Source organism: Haliaeetus albicilla, chromosome 3 (genome assembly GCF_947461875.1).
Source record: "Haliaeetus albicilla chromosome 3, bHalAlb1.1, whole genome shotgun sequence".
In the NCBI taxonomy this organism is placed as follows: domain Eukaryota; kingdom Metazoa; phylum Chordata; class Aves; order Accipitriformes; family Accipitridae; genus Haliaeetus; species Haliaeetus albicilla.
In genome coordinates, this window is record NC_091485.1 from 30,719,628 (window position 1) to 30,735,580 (window position 15,953).

At 46.4% G+C, this 15,953-nt stretch overlaps 1 protein-coding gene across 4 annotated transcripts in view; it reads left to right on the top strand.

Annotated features, from left to right (window-relative positions):
- The first annotated feature begins 9,097 nt into the window (after window positions 1-9,097).
- The window catches only part of DTNA (dystrobrevin alpha), a 233,755-nt gene continuing 226,899 nt past the window's right edge, over window positions 9,098-15,953 (top strand). For all 4 annotated transcript variants that reach the window (XM_069779269.1, XM_069779271.1, XM_069779268.1 and 1 more), the window contains exon 1: window positions 9,098-9,321. The gene's annotated coding sequence lies outside the window, so the exon portion shown is untranslated. The remainder of the gene's footprint in view (window positions 9,322-15,953) is intronic.

Sequence of the window (15,953 nt, forward strand, 5' to 3'; positions counted from 1 at the left end):
AACAAATTATTATGGTATATTAGCTTTTTGGTTCTGTACACCACTATCTTGGAAGAGCTCAGAATTAACTGACTGGTATTGACTACACACTTTAATACTGAAGTGCAGAATTAGATTATTAAGAACATTGTTATCTCTTGTGATTTAAGCTGTCAGACAAAAATCATGGATACATGAGGTTGGAAGAAACATAAAGCTCCTATCCCCTTTGAGAAAGAATCAACTCTGTGTACTTCCTGAAAGAAGTTTGTCTGTCTGCTAAAACTTTGATGATGGGAATTCTTTAAGAAACCTCTTCAAATGCTGAGATATACTGAGAAAATTATGTTCTAACATAAATACCTCTTCCTGCAAATCAATTCTCACCTTACTTTTTGTTGGCATAGAGAAGACTTGATTTTCCCTGCAAGTCTTTTACACAGGTGAAGAATGCTACCAGGTCATCACTCAGTTTCCTTTTTTTCTAAATTAAATAGATTTCATCACTCATTTTCCTCTTCTCTACTCATTCTTGCTTTATTATTTTCTTATAGTATTCCAAACTGAGCACACAACCCTAGTAATTAGTACTGAGTAGCGCAGAGTAATTACCCTTATATTCACCAGAAATACATTTGTTCAGCTTATGGGGCAGTAAAGTCATTGCGGGTGTGAATGTGTTTTCAGCACCATTATACTGTTGACTCATCCTTCATGACTGACTGTAGGACCCAGAGCCTTGCCTCCAGTACCAGAATAGCCTAGCCAGCTATTCTCCACTTTGCACCTCTGCATTTGACTTCTCCCCCCTAAGAGGAGTCTTTTGCATTCTTTATTGAATTTGATCTTATTGATTTCAGAGCATTTCACCAGCATAGCAAGATTATTTTAAATTCTAATCCTGTTCACCAAAGTACTCACAAACCCTTCCATCTTGACGTCATCCACAAATTTTACTCTCTATACAAATCATTACTCTGGTCCAAGTCATTAATGAAAGCATTGAGTAAAATTGATCCCAGACAGACTCTTGTTGGACCTCACTTACAACGTTCCCCTGTTTTGACAGTGAATCATTGATAATTACTCCGGACAAGTGGTATTTCAACCACTTGTGCACCTACCAGACTGCAGAGTGATTTTAGCCTGGCCTCACTTTTTTTTAGTTCAGCATGTAACAACATCATGTGGGACTACATCAAATGCTTTTAAAAAGCCTTACTCGCATCTGATGCTTACCATATACCAGCTAGGTCAGGGATGCCCAATGTACGCAGCTTATGGACTGTATCCTCCAAGTTAGTTCATGTAGCCCATGCCCAACTGCCAGGCACCTGCCTTACCTACGCAGGCAGCAAATTACCTCACTCTAACAACACAGCAGCAGGGCTTCAGCTGACCACCTTTTCCCACAGACACAGTCAGAGGGTAGGGAGGGATTCACCTGTATGCAGGATCTTTGTAGCACTTGCCCAGTAAATCCAGTACCCACAGAAAGGGATGGACTCCTGCAGACATGAAGTGTTTTGTGGGTACAAGGTTTCTGTAACAGAAGGGGAAAGCAAGGCACCTCCTGCATGCCTCCCAGAGACACCACGTCACCAGCAGCAATAGGGGTAGGTGCCTATGGCACCACGCTGTTTGTCCTAAAGAAGAGATTAGATCCATTTAACAGGATTTGTTCTTCAAAGGTCTGTTGCCCGACTGTATTCTATAAGTTTAGGAACAATTCTATTTGTTTTAAAATGTTTCTCAGTGACAGTCCTAGCCTGACTCCCCTGAAAGTCCCTATTTTCTTCATTTTCTCCTTTTTAATGACAGGTACTATGTTTATCCATTGGGATTTTTCTTCTAGCAGCTGTCCAAGATTATTGTTAGCGCTTCTAAGACCGCTCCAGTGCTTTAAATTTGCCAGTGTAGGGCTCACCAGGCCTGGCTGATTTCAATGTATCTACATTTCTTAAATGTTTAAAATGTATTCTGTCCTTGATTTTGGACTTTTCTACACACCTGTTAAAATGAAACATGCTAAGTTTCTCCATACCAGCACCTTGTTTGTGACTAAAAACCACTGAACGTGTCAATCTTGGTGTCACCTGCTTTTCTTCTCATTCCCTGCTAAGCAGCAGGCCTTCCTTCAGCCTTCCCCATTTCTAACATCCTTTCAAACTTGTCATTACAATTTGTCCCTTGTGACTCATTTTGCGCCTTTCTGCATCCTTCCTATTCAGGCACCCTTTGTCCCTGTATCCCTTTCTATACAGTTGCTTTTGTGTGATCCCAGTGTTGTTTACTTTACAAGGTGAACCTGGCAGTGCAGTCGGTTATTTCTATGGTGCCAGGGCTCATTGCAGTCACAAGGACAGAAGGGAGGCTGTGCAGTCACACAGTAGCTCCCTGTCACGCAGTGTAGTGTGTACACAACTGACAAAGCAGCTTTGGCTTCTTTAGCGCCAACAGTAGATTAATTCATGGACACGTTATCCTCTCAAGATCATACAGCTTCATATTCACGTCCTGCACATGCCCATGTTTGAAGTGCGGGCCACTATTGTTTCAAGTGTCTGCTCCCATACAGAACTTTCCTTGTACCTATTTTAGATGGTGGATATGGATACACCTAGTTACCATAAGGATAGCTCCCATTTTTCCTATGCAGATCTTAAAGCACTTAGAAGGGACCCCACCCTTTCCTTGTGCAGGTGGAGGAACAGAAAGGAAAGGGCTGTGCCAAGGGCAACGCTCAGCTCAGGCTGGGTTAAGAAGTGAAAGTGGGATGCCAAATCCCCATCCCACATTCTTGTACCAGCATCACATCATCTCCACAGATGGACCATGGACTTCCCTCAGTATGTGTAGAGGTCTTGGTGATACACATTTAACTTCACTTTCCATTTTAAAATGCTGCATGCTATCTAGCTGTTTGGTACAGACAGCAGCAATGTGCTAATGAATTAAAGTCTCTGTAAAGCCCTATACTGCTCTAAAGTATCATTACAATATCCAGCTTCCAAACTCTTTAAAGTTAAAGCTCTTGCATTTGCAAGATGTAGAGCACAACAGCACAGTAATACACCATACACTACATTAATACAAATAACAGTCATAAACTTGCATATATTGTGTCGTGGTTTTGGCTGGGATAGAGTTAATTTTCTTTCTAGTAGCTGCTATAGTGTTATGTTTTGAGTTCAGTATGAGAAGAATGTTGATAACACACTGATGCTTTCAGTTGTTGCTAAGTAGTGTTTAGACTAAAAGTCAAGGATTTTTCAGCTTCTCATCCCCAGCCAGCAAGAAGGCTGGAGGGGCACAAGGAGTTGGGAGGTGACACAGCCAGGACAGCTGACCCAAAGTGGCCAAAGGGATATTCCATACCGTGTGACGTCATGCCCAGTATATAAACTGGGGGGAGTGGGGCTGAGGGTGCAGATCGCTGCTTGGGAACTAACTGGACATTGGTCAGCAAGTGGCAAGCAATGGCATTGTGATTCACTTGTTTTGTGTATTCCAATTCTTTTATTATTATGTCATTTTAGTATTGTTATTACTATCATTATTATTTTCTTCCTTTCTATCCTATTCAACTGTTCTTATCTCGACCCATGAGTTTCACCTTTTTTTTTTTCAATTCTCTCCCCCATCCCACTGGGTGGGGGGGAGTGAGCGAGCAGCTGCGTGGTGCTTGGTTGCTGGCTGGGGTTAAACCACGACAGTTAAAGCTTTTGCATTTGCAAGATGTAGAGCACAACAGCACAGTAATACACCATACACTACATTAATGCAAATAAGAGTCATAAACTTGCATACGTTGGCTGACAATAACTATTTAGCACAATGTTTTCGCTCTCTCAAAAGATGACTGCCACTACTAGAGTGTATTATTTATTGAAGATAAAAACTAAAAGGGAATTATATCTTTTACTGGTTTAACTGGTGACCTTTACAGTTTCATCCTCAGACAACCCCAAATCCAATTGTTTGAAAGAATATAATTTGGTGAAAAATCACTCTGCTTCATCGCAGCCTCCCGCGGTATGCATTTGTCCATCTTTCTCTCTAAAACAGTTGTGCTCCTCTCACATTCCCTTCAAGCCCATTATTTTCTCTGGTAGACAGGCTGGACTTGTACGGAGAGGGTGGGAGGCCACTGGAGCTCGGCTGAGAAGCAGTCACACAATGGCAGGATGAAACCAAGGGAAGGCAGATGTCTCCTGGTTTCACCAGTTACGAGTAATGGCTAGTAACACTCACTGCTAAAAAGGTTTTAAACTCTTGGAGCAGAGTAAGCAATACTCTCAGAAGGTGCTTTAGAAGTGTTAGATGTGAAGAGTCCCCTCATTTTGCGAGGAAATAAACGTCTGTTGCAATGTATTTCTGGTATAGGGTGACCTCTCTGGGACTGCTACCATATTCTGAATAAAACTCAGGCAGCTACCACAAAGGTACTAATTTAGTAACAGACTTAATCACAATTCTAACTTCCAGGTCGTTAAGAAAGCCCAGAGTTACACATCTAATCTGGTGCTAAACAGTTGACACCGTTTCCTTCTTCTGAGGAGCGAATAAATAAAATTATTAATGAAAAAATTACAATAACACAGTGTACTAAGTCTTTTGTAGTTCTCTGCCAGCACACTACGCACTAAAATCTTTTATGTCTGTATAGCAGAAATCCTGTTTCTTTCTGTGACATCTCAGTGTTAAGTGCTGCATTTTTCCAGAGTGAAGTATGGACTTTATCCTCTGTCCTGTAGTGAGTCAAGGAAACCACTAACATACAGTGTCAGTATTTTTACTATCATCTGTATTCTGGCATTTCCAACAAGTTAAAGATCATAGTAATGATCATGTACCCAGAAGTCCAGTTTGGATAATGTACCCAAATGGAACGAATTCAGTTTATTATTTGATTTCACAGGCACTTAATCATACAAAACGATGCCTAGTTGGCACAGTGATAGATGAACTAGGGAAAGATTAGTTTTGTTAACGGTGACATCAAGATCAGCACTGTCTAGTGTGATTCCTGCTCTCCTCACACTCTCTTAGGAGGCGCGATCTTCTCTCATTCTTCAGCAACGGCGGGGATGTCAAATTAGGAACCCCAGAAGCTGACACCAAATGCTGGTAGGGCTGCTTGGTCAAAATGTCTCATTATCGTGTCTGTCATCTTCATCGTTAGAGAGCCATTTATGTTACCCAAGTGGAAATCGGCTATGCATGGAAAACTTGAGAGGACTGTTACAGAGCTCATAGTTTTTAATGTTATTAAATGTAAAGTATAGGAAAGCCAGTAAAGGGTTTGTCAACCGCTGGCTGGAAAGAAGAGCTGGTCAATGTGCGCTAGGACAGCTTGCTTAGAAGGTGCGACAGAAAGAAGGGTCAGGAGTGCAGGAACTACCTTGAACTTCAAACAAAACCGCAGGTGACCACACCTGAGACACTTCCCTTGTGCTGGAAGGGAACAAGCCAACCCACACAGTATAGGTGCAAATTAGACTCCTGTTTTTTTATGGATGAGACATCTTAAAAACTCAAGGTAAAAGATAACAGGGCAGCTAAGGAAGAAACTGTTGTTAAGTTTGCCCTAGAATTACATTTTAAGTTTAAATGACTCCCCATCATTCTCATTCTCCAGCCTTGTAATTAGGAGCTTGACCTTATGCCTGGCTGGAATGAACCTTTAATTTGATTAATGTTTGCACTTGAGTAGTGTTGATGACAAGCCCAGGTGAAGCTAACAGACTTCAGAGTATTTTCTATCTTGTGAGATAATCCAAATGCACCTACATACAGGGGCATGAAGAGGCAGCTTCTGGAGGAACTGCTCCCCAAGATATGTATAAAGGATCAGCCAATGGAGCGTGTTGCTTTGCAGGTACAAGAATTAATGAGGGGACAAGAGTTTTCAGGTCTTTGATTGCAGAAAGAAGCCTGCTCTGGTAGACACAGGCCAGTGCCCCTCCTGCAAGCTACAGATGTCTGAAATAAATCTCACAGTCACAGACAACACTCAGACTGCCCTGTAACAATTCTGCAATTCTGCACTTGAATTCGTACCATCAGCATCTCCATGAGACTCGCTGAAAAGCAGGATTTTCACTTAGCAGAGGCTTCCACTGTTGGTTTGGTTTTCATTTAGTTTTCATCCATTTCAAGCAAACCCAACACACACATTGTTTTCCTGCAAACTGGACATTTGAGGAAAACTTCACTTAGAATACGCTGATGTACGGTGCACCCTGAACAAAATAACCTTCCTGATGTGGCAGCAGCTCTGGCAGGTGGGCACCCTTGTCTGTCCCAAGACTGCTAACAACACCTAGAGCAGCATAAAGCCCTGACGTCCTGTTCCTGTGGTGCTCTGGCAGGAATCAAAGCACTTTTCTATGGGAATTCTGCCTTCTATGTGACAACAGTTTGTTGAAAAGCAGCCTGCCAACTCTGGTCTCAGTCCCCCTTGAAAACATTACCTCTCCTGCCATGCAAAGACCATCACAGCCAGGTCTGTGACCCACAGACTGGGGAGTCCCTTGGCCACTTAGCCTTGGAAGGGCATGTTCTAGAGAATAAAAGATTAGGGTTTATCATGTCGAAACTGCCTACAAGTGCAAATAATTTAGTGCTGTGTTAAAACAGTGATGAATTTAGGCCATAATGTCAAGAAAGGAAGCAACACTCCCCGTCAAAGCCTCAGAAGCTGTAATTTATAGCAGCCGTCCCTGTTAGCAGCCCAGAGAGCTATGAACATCCTCAGCCCCATTAACGTCCTAACTGGATCCCTACTTAGCATCATCTCTTGGCATATCCCCTTGCAAGCTGGAAACAGATTTTAAGGACAGGTTCTGCTGTGGTCTGATCTCCTTTATGTTACTCTTCCCTTTCAGTACTGTTACTGTCACTTAAACGTCCCTCTTTAAACGCAATCTTCCCTTACTTCATCATTGCAGTGACAGAACCCCTTGTTGCATGCTCACACATTTCATCCTCTGTGACGCTGCCTTTCCCCCATGTTTTTCTACTATACTCTGGTGATCATAATCAACTTGCATAACTGGTATAGTCTGCAGACACACAGACTTCCCTGCGGGCTTCCCATCACCCACCTCACCTAATTTCAAGCTCCCATTTCAACCTCCCTGTCCCCCACAACCTCACACCTTACTTCAGGTGTTTTGTCACCTCTTACGTGCTCCATCCCTCCCACATTTCTGGTCCATCTTACCAAGCCAGAGGGTACCATCAGGCCACTCTCTGTGGTATCTACTATGCCTGAATTGCATTCTCATCCTCTTTCTCACCTCTGTTTCCCGCTGCTTCAGCAGGGCGAGGAGGCCAGTAACTGCAAAGTGGTGTAACAGGGCAGCGGTGCGAGAATCCAGCCTTGTCTGTGCAATGCCTTTCTCCTGTGCTCAAGCCCTCAGACTGCTTTTTAGATGAGGATTATTAGATTCGAAAATACTTGCGTGCAGTTGGATGGTGTAATGCCCTAGCTATCTAACAAGGCACACTTGAGCCTCCAGCATGATCAAACCTCCCCCCTTTTCACTCTTCTGCTTCTTTTCCCCAGTCAGAGCTGGGGTCTCCTCACGTTGTTTTCAGATTAGTCAAAGCATCAGTCACGACACAGGACCGATGCAGCAGCACCCCAAAAGCCTTGAGCCCTCCTGACACCATGTGATGAGCAGGATCCGGACCCTTAAGTGTTATCCTAGCTCAAGGTTAAGTATTGTGGCTGAACGGTTACACATACTGTTAGTTGTTTTCATAAGTGGATGGGAAAATTCACGAAAGCTGAAGAGAAAAACACCCACCCAACTTCCAAACTGTGTCGTTTGAAAGACTGTGCATTGCATTTCCAATGCAAAAAAAGGGTCTCCTTATTTTCAGGTAATACGTGATGGATGAAACAAAGCACGAGGCTGCTTCTCCGAAACGTGCTGAATTTTCTTCTCGGGTACCTGCGCGTTAAGCCTACGTGGTTAATCCCCACGGTTTACCTGACCAGAGCTGGGAAAAAAGCGGGTCACAGAACTTTGGCACTAGAGACAATTCAATTCCTTCACCAGACCTAAACGTGCTGATTTGGGAGCCGCAGGATCAGCAGAAGCTTTTGTTGCTCGTCCCTTTCTATAGCCGGGCTACCTCCTGCGCACGGAAGGCTCCCCCCCCGCCCCCGCTCACCTCTGCTCTTCAGCACCGAGCCGCCTTACAGCCCGGCACGTACACGGCCCCTCACGCCCGCAGAATCCAACCCCCGAGGAAAGGCTTTAACGGGGGCGTAAGTAACAGTGTTCTTTCCCCAATACGTCACCGCGCCCGATGTGGCGGTGCGAAAGTTGCGGTCACCTCTGCGCCCCGCCGCTTAGGCGCCGGGCTGGCGAGGACCGGCCGCGGCGGGGGGGGCTTCCCGCGCGTACGGAACGCGGCTGGCCGGACCACCGCCCGCCTTTAGGACGCCTTCTCCCAGCCCGAGCGCCCCCGCCGCGCCCCGCGGCTGCGGCACGGACGGAGCGATCGCCCCCCGCACCGGCCGCGGCACTCCCCCCCCCCGGGAGAACCGCGTTTCGCAGCGTGCGGGTTTCTCAGCGCCAGAGGTTTCACACGTGTCGGTGCCCCCCGCCCGCCCCCGGGGAGACCCGCCGCCGCCGCCCCGCCCCGCTCCGGCAGAAGAGGATGACATCATCCCTCCCGCCCGCCGCTCCTCTGGCCCGCCCGCCACCCCGGGAGGGCTGGGGGGGGGGGGGGGGGTCGCGCCCGCATCCTCCCCCCCCACCCCCCAGAGCCGCGCCCCACCGGGGGGCTCGGGGCGGGGCGGAGGGGGGCTGCCGCCCCGCGGCCCCCGCCCGCCGCCCGGCCTCGCCCCTGCCTCACACCCCACTACGTCATCCCTCCCGCCGCCCCCCCCGCCCCCGCGCGCGCGGCGGTGCTGGCGGGGAAGCGCCCCCCGAGGGGAGCGCCGGAGCCGGGCAACGGCTTCGCGGCGGCTTCAGCCACGGCAAGGCGCCGGCGCAGAAGCTTCGCGCCGGCGCGGTGGGGCGGACGCGCATGCGCAGCGCGGGAGGGGGGCGGGCGCGGCGGGCGGGCGGCGGGGCAGCTCCTGCGCTGACACCTGCAGCATGTGCCAGGAGCTGCAGCGGCAGCGGCCGCCTCTGCCTCTGCGCGGCGCGGCCGCCCCGCTCCGGCGCCGTGCGCGGCGGCGGCGGTGGTGGCGGCGCCGGCGGAGGAGGAGGAGGAGGAGGAGGAGGAACAACGACTCCCGCTCCCGGCGTCCCTCCTGCCTGGCACCGTGTGCCGGCGGGTGCACGGTGACCTTACGGAGCGTGCATTACCTCACAGGTAAATATCAGCTGATCCGCCCCGGCGGCGGGAGCAGGCGGCGGCGGCGGCGGGAGCTCACAGAGCCTTCCTGAGGTAGCGATCCCGGCCGGGGCAGCGGGTGCGTGGTGCCGGGCGGGGGGCGCCGCCTGTTGCCCTTTACCTGTGTGGGGCAGCGGGCGGGGGGCACCCGGGGTTCCCCCCCTTCAGCGCCGCGGGGGAGCCTGTGTCCCGGGGGGGGGGGGGTCGGGGGGAAGGCGGGCGGGGGGGGGGCCGGGCCGGCGGCCGCCGGCCCGGCCCCCCCCCCCGCCCGCCTTCCCCCCGACCCCCCCCCCCCCGCCGTGGCCGCCCCCGGTGGGGTCGTACCGCGCTGCCGCTTGTCCTCAGGGCGGGTTCCTGAGGCGCTCCGTGTCCTGGCAGGTGTGGGTGAACGTGCACAGGCGTGTGACGGGGCGGGCTATCTCCCAGCGACCCACCCAGCCGCTCCGTGCAGCAGGTCCATGGGTCCTTCGGCACAAAGAAGGGGACTCGGTGGGTTCCCAGCTGTCCCTGCTCGGCTGCTGTCACGTCTTGCAGCCGGCCGAGGGAAAAGGGACGAAAGGACGGCGCCCCGTAACGCAGCAGCGCCGCCTTTACCTGCGCGTTCGCCGAGTCGTTGGCAAAGTTTGGTAGTTGGCGGTGCAAATCTTAGTCATCGCAGCCAAACTAGCTTGTACTACGCTCCCGTGCTGAAGAGTGGCTACCACCTAAAATTAAATGTTGCTGGCGACTGCGGCGGTCAGCTGAATCTGGTACTGATTCACGGGATCCGCTTCCCAGGATGGGCGATGTTTTAGGTAGTACTTTAAACGTTGGTGGAAATCAATGTTGTCTGATAATCCTCGACAGTAACTGGTAACCCAGAAGATGTCAAAATGAGAGGTTCCCCAAGGAAGAAGCAGTATTGCAAACTTGGTGCTTGTAGACATTCAATATATTGTGTCACATTCAAAGTTTTGTAACTTAGTGTTCACTTCTGAACACTGTACCTCTGCTCTTCCCCTTGTTGTTGGGCTATAGAAGTAGTTTAATAACAATGGGGGGTAAAGGCACAGATTCTGTGGTTTAACCCTATCACAGCTATGGAGCTGTTTCCATAACTTTTACCCGAACGTCAGGTTGTCTTTCACACCTATGAACGCGCACACAACTGGACATGTATTCGCTAATAAAATGATGGCAACTAGAGAGTAGCGAGTGCTAGATTTTTAAGGCATGCTGGTTTCTGATTGTCAAAGGGTAAGTGAGCATGAGAGATAAAAGCCAATGCCATGTCTATTTTAAGTTCATGTCTTTATATTGCTCCTCAAAAGAGAGCGATCCTACTGACACATTTTTGGGTTTCACCCTCCTGTTGCAGTCACCAGTCAAATTCCTGTATTTATTCAAAGTCGGTATTTAATGCACTAGATGTCTTTGTGGTTTTATGTGGATTTTTTTTTTCTTTATCACAAGACAAAGTTAAAATTCAAAGAACTGCATGCCTAAAAATAAATCTTTCCTTCCTATAAAAAGTCACACATAAAATATCAGCTCCTGACTTGACCTCTCCCTGAGATATAACTGTAATCAGAATGAGGTGCTGTAGTCTTGCAATGGTAGTACTAATACAAAATTATATATGTGTGCACACTGTGATCGCAGGCGGGTGGATAATTAATGCATGTAATACTCAGTATATGTGGCTCCTCAATGGTGTGTAATCATTTCCACAAGCAGTTTTCGGTGTGTTACTGGTTGTGTGCACTGATGCCCAGGATGGTGAAACTGTGCAGGCTCAACCACGGCAGATTCAGCTCTCTCTGGGAAGTACCTCAGGACCCAACCCTGAAAACAAATATGTGGTTGTGATCTCTGCGTGCCAGGGTAACCTACTGATCCAACAATGAAAAACCAGAAAAAAACCCCTGCAAAGTGCATTATGGTAAGCTGCTGGATGGCAATCTATTAAGGTTTAGAGGAAGGTGAAGGATGGATTTTTTTGTTGTTGTTGTTTGGCTTTTGAAGATTTAGTCCTTTATTAATGATTTCCTTGATTTCTACAGTTGTATGCTGTCAGAGACTGTAGAATAGATTATCTCCTCCTATCCATTTTGCCCAGTGTAAGTCTATTCAGAATTGCCTATGAGGGTCAGCACTGATCTGTCTAACTTCCATGCCAGGCAAATCAGATGTAATTGCACTGAAATCAATGAATATGTACTGACATGAAACTGTGAGAAGAAAATCGGCCTCATGGTGTTTTATATTTATATAGCTGAAAGCCAAAAATAGCTGTCATAAACACAGCGTGTCCTTTGAGAAGGAATAGTCAATGCCTATCTTACAGTTGTCCAAAAAGTTTCTTTCTTCTCTTTCGGCAGCTTTGGGTTAGGAAAGTGAAGGCAGCAGTCCTGGAATGAGAACTATTCTGGAGAAACTTTTTGTTCCAGTGACTAATCTCCTTCTCCTTAATTCTGTGCTGTTGATCTTAGCTTGCACATATTCACACTGTTAACGTTTGTCAAGAACTGTTTATTCTTAAACAGGGCTCCTTAAGTGTGTTGCCAGGTGTCACAGGGTTAATTCTAATGACTGTGTTTTAAACTGCTGCTCTTTACATTAATTATATATGTTCCTATCTCTAGGCATAACAGCAAAATCTAAGTGGTATGGAATGTTACATTCCAATTAGTTTTGCCGTGCAAATGAGGGTTATAGTTGATGGGTAAGTCTGACATGTACTGCATGACTTGTCATGTTTTTCCTGGAGAGAGGGGAGTCTTGGGACTGAGTCACCATGGAAGAACATGGAGCCCCGTAGGCACAAAACTGGTGCAATGGAGTGATGAGTCAGACCTCTTATCTTTAAATTTGGTATTATGTGGTATTCACCCACGGGGTGCATTGCACTCATTGTGCACCTAGGCAAGTAACTAGCAGGCAGAAAACTCACATAATCAGTCCTCTGACTCTGGGATGCCTTTTCTTTGCAGAGTTGGTCCTGCTTCTATTGAAATGAAAGGCTGTTGGTTAGGATCACGTGGGAAATCACAGCGTATTAACTTGCCGAGCAAACGTTCATTTCTTGCATTGTTTCAAATCCAGTAGTAATATGCTTACATTTTCACTTTCTGCGTTGTAGATCTGTACCAGCTTTTTCAGACTTCTGAAACTGGATAATGAGTAGAATTGTAAAAGCAGCTTTGCATCTTCACAGGCCCCAATATTTGTCTACGCCAAATGACTTTTATGAGAGTTGCTGTGGAATGACAGTGTTGTTTCTGATTCCAGAGGAAGCTGATGTTACTGCTAAGCTGAGGAAAATAATTGAAATTTCTCAGAGGTGGTAGCCTCAGAAATATGTTAAACAGTGAGAATGAAGATGGCTCACTCAGCTGTTTTCAGAAACAAAACAAAGCCTTACATCAGAGATGTCTTCACTTAGACACTTAGGCTGAACTTCCTTGAATAGTGATCATTAATAACACCATCTTCTCAAGCTAACGGAGCATGAAAGTTCCTTGGTTTATAATAATTTGGGAGCAGATGCTCGAAATTCTGTCCACTTACACAAACAGCACAAGAATGACACTTTTGCTGAAAACATGGAGGGGTGCTGGGGGGCCAAATGTGTAGGGGGGCAATCGGAATAGCCTGGAAGAGTGTAATGCAATGGCTGTCTCTCCTACTTCATTACAAAAGCTACTAGGGAGACTGTGTTTGGAAAAAAATGCATGAGGTTTTTATTTGAAATTTGTAGCAGAACATTATTGGTCTGTATATTTTTACATCTCATGAACGTATCCAGTCACCATTTTGTGATCACCACAGATGTTAGCACTGGTTTTGGGGTGGGGGGGGGGGGTGTGTTAATGGTCTTGCAAAAAAAGCTTCTGTCTTCTCACGTAGCCTTAAGTTGGGAAACTGTTGCAATAAAGCCATATCGGAAAACATGCAGGAAAGATGTGCCAATTTAGATCTAAATCATACTGATTCCAATTAAAGTGTAAATGCTTTATTTAAGATATCAGATATACCTATTGTACTCTCTAGCTTTATAGATATCTAGAATGTCACATGTGCAGAAATCAACGCAGGGAGCAGAGGGTTTAGTAGTCTCAGCAACTGAGATGAAATGCAAAGCCACTTGCACAAACTTGGAAACTTCTGTGGCCTTTGTGTCCTGACGTGGAGATCAAAAAATGTGAGACTAGTTGCGCTGATGAAGAAAGTGATACCAGAACTGGAAATCTCCAGAGAAACCCATCTCAACTCTAGAGAGATAGAGATCTAAGAAAAGCTTCCAAATACCTCTTGTTTGGGTTTAGTTAGTGTAGAATCGGAACATCATGAAGTCTCAAGGTGCTATCATGCCCCCTGGAAATCAATAGCATTTTGCTGTTGACTTCAGCAGAGCCAGGGTTTTGCCCCACTACTTTAAGATAGCCAGGACTGAAATGTATGGGCTAAATCCTTCTCTCATTTAGAATGACATAAATCCAGCCCTGGTATATTTTCTTCCTCACAGTGAAGAGAAAAGGGATTGCAACAGTACTACCTATCCACGGCATAGCTACAACTCCTGCTAGGGAATATAATTACTTTATGTTGTTCCTGTGTGCTATTCAAAACTTTACCATTAACTGTGTGATGTCATCGTCTCCTCCTGTATCCACTACATTTATGCTGATCATATGAGAAGTACCACTGACAGTTCACATACCTGTGTGTATGCCACAAGGACCCAGAGGGAAATCCTGTATCTTTTATTGTGCAGAGGCTGCATTTGTATAAGGATGCTCTGTGTAGCCAGAATAGCCTGTAAAGGGAAATACAGAGATTTTTATAATTGTTCAAAAGAGATTACAACTTAACAGAATTCCATCCTATAATGTACAAAGTACAAAAATAAAGGCTCTTTTCAGTTAAATCCTCTACCAGATTGATGCCAAGAAGCAATGCAGTATCTCAAATGATTTGGACTTTTTTAATCTTCTTAGCTAGAAGAGATGTCAGAAGAGCCAGGGGTGGAGAGCTACAAAAATGAAGTAGAAGATTCATGTGGAATTTCCTCATGTAGTGGTCTGGATGCCTCTGCTTATTTTGCTTAAAATGAAATTCAGACTTCAGAAGCATACTTCATTTTCTTTTCTCTTAGTGCTGACAGGCTCTGCCTGGGCTTTGTTGTCTAAAGAGGTAACAGCAATTAAAATGTGATGTGACAGCGACTTCTATAAACTGTTTTGTGATGTAAGAATCATAACGTAAGATTTTTCTGACATGATGAAAATTAACAGGGGAACGGAAATCTTTCAGTGTTATCAACGGCTTTTCAAAAGTTCAGCCGGAACTTATTCCTGGTCACAGACTCCTCACAGGGCAGGAGTGAGCTGAAGCCTGTTTAACTGGTAAAACTCCTCCACAATGAAGTTTGACCACGTTAGTTTAAATAAAAGCCTGATATATTTTTGCCCTTTGGCTTTCCAGGGGAAGAGAGGAGCTGCTGATTTAGTGCCAAAATTTGCTTGTCATTCTTATGGGTGAATGGATCCGTTGAACAGTGAGACCGTGTTGAACTGTTCATCTTGGTTTGTGCAGGAAGGTGGGACTATGTTTGCACCACGCTTGACACCAGGCAGGATGGGTGAGCTGGCTCCATGCAGGAGGAAGAGCCACATGAGTGGTCCCAAAGCAGCCTCCTAGTGGCTGGGTCCACAGGGGACTGGAGAAAAAGAAAAGTAGAAGATGACACAATGTTTTCTGGAATGTGACTATTACCATTAAAAGATTAAAACCCAAAAGTAAACCACAACCCACCTCTGTCTTCAAGTGATGAAGGTGAAACAGTGCAAGGAGAAGAGGAAAGATCAGCTTTAATCAGAAATGTAAGAGAGAACAGTGTGAGCAACATGGTGGGACAATCTTTCTGGAAGGATCTGAGCTGAATTGATGACCTGATGCGTGTTGTTCTGATCTTCACCCTGGTTCGTGGGCAAATACAGTTCCTCACCAAGTCTGTGCATGAGTGAAAGGAGCTGCCTTTTGCAGGCCATTTGTATATGCCCTTATGCCTTGCAGAATAGCCCTGTGTAGTGGCTATTTACATCTATTGAGTTTTCTCACAATTGTGCTGTTGTACTTGGTTGGTGCCAGAGTTAAAGTTAAATGATGGTTTGGCCTGTGCTTAGCCACAGAAGCATTGTCCACGGTAATCACTGCCACAAAGTAGGTCTTGATCACAGGCTGAAGTACCAGTCAGCTTTCCTCTTTTCTTTCCTCTTTGAAATCTTCTTTGCTTTGGCATGCCTGTCAATGAGCGTGGTCATGTGGTGTGCAACACAAACTTGAGTTGCGCTGGGAGGCTTCCCTCCCTGGAGAAAGAAGGGCTCTTGGCTGCCCACCAAAGCCCATCACGGCTTGACAGTTATGCTTTAGTGAAATGGACCGACCAACTTCTTGGTGGGCAGAGTGCCAGCCTAACAGATGGGCCTGAATGTGGGCAGCCAGCAAAGCATATACATACGTGTAGATGTAGATAATTGTATGTATGGGTATAATAAATAGGGATCTTTGCAATTTGAAAAAAGTTGCCAAAGCAAAAGGCTGAGTACTAAAGTGATGAGCCTGAAGAG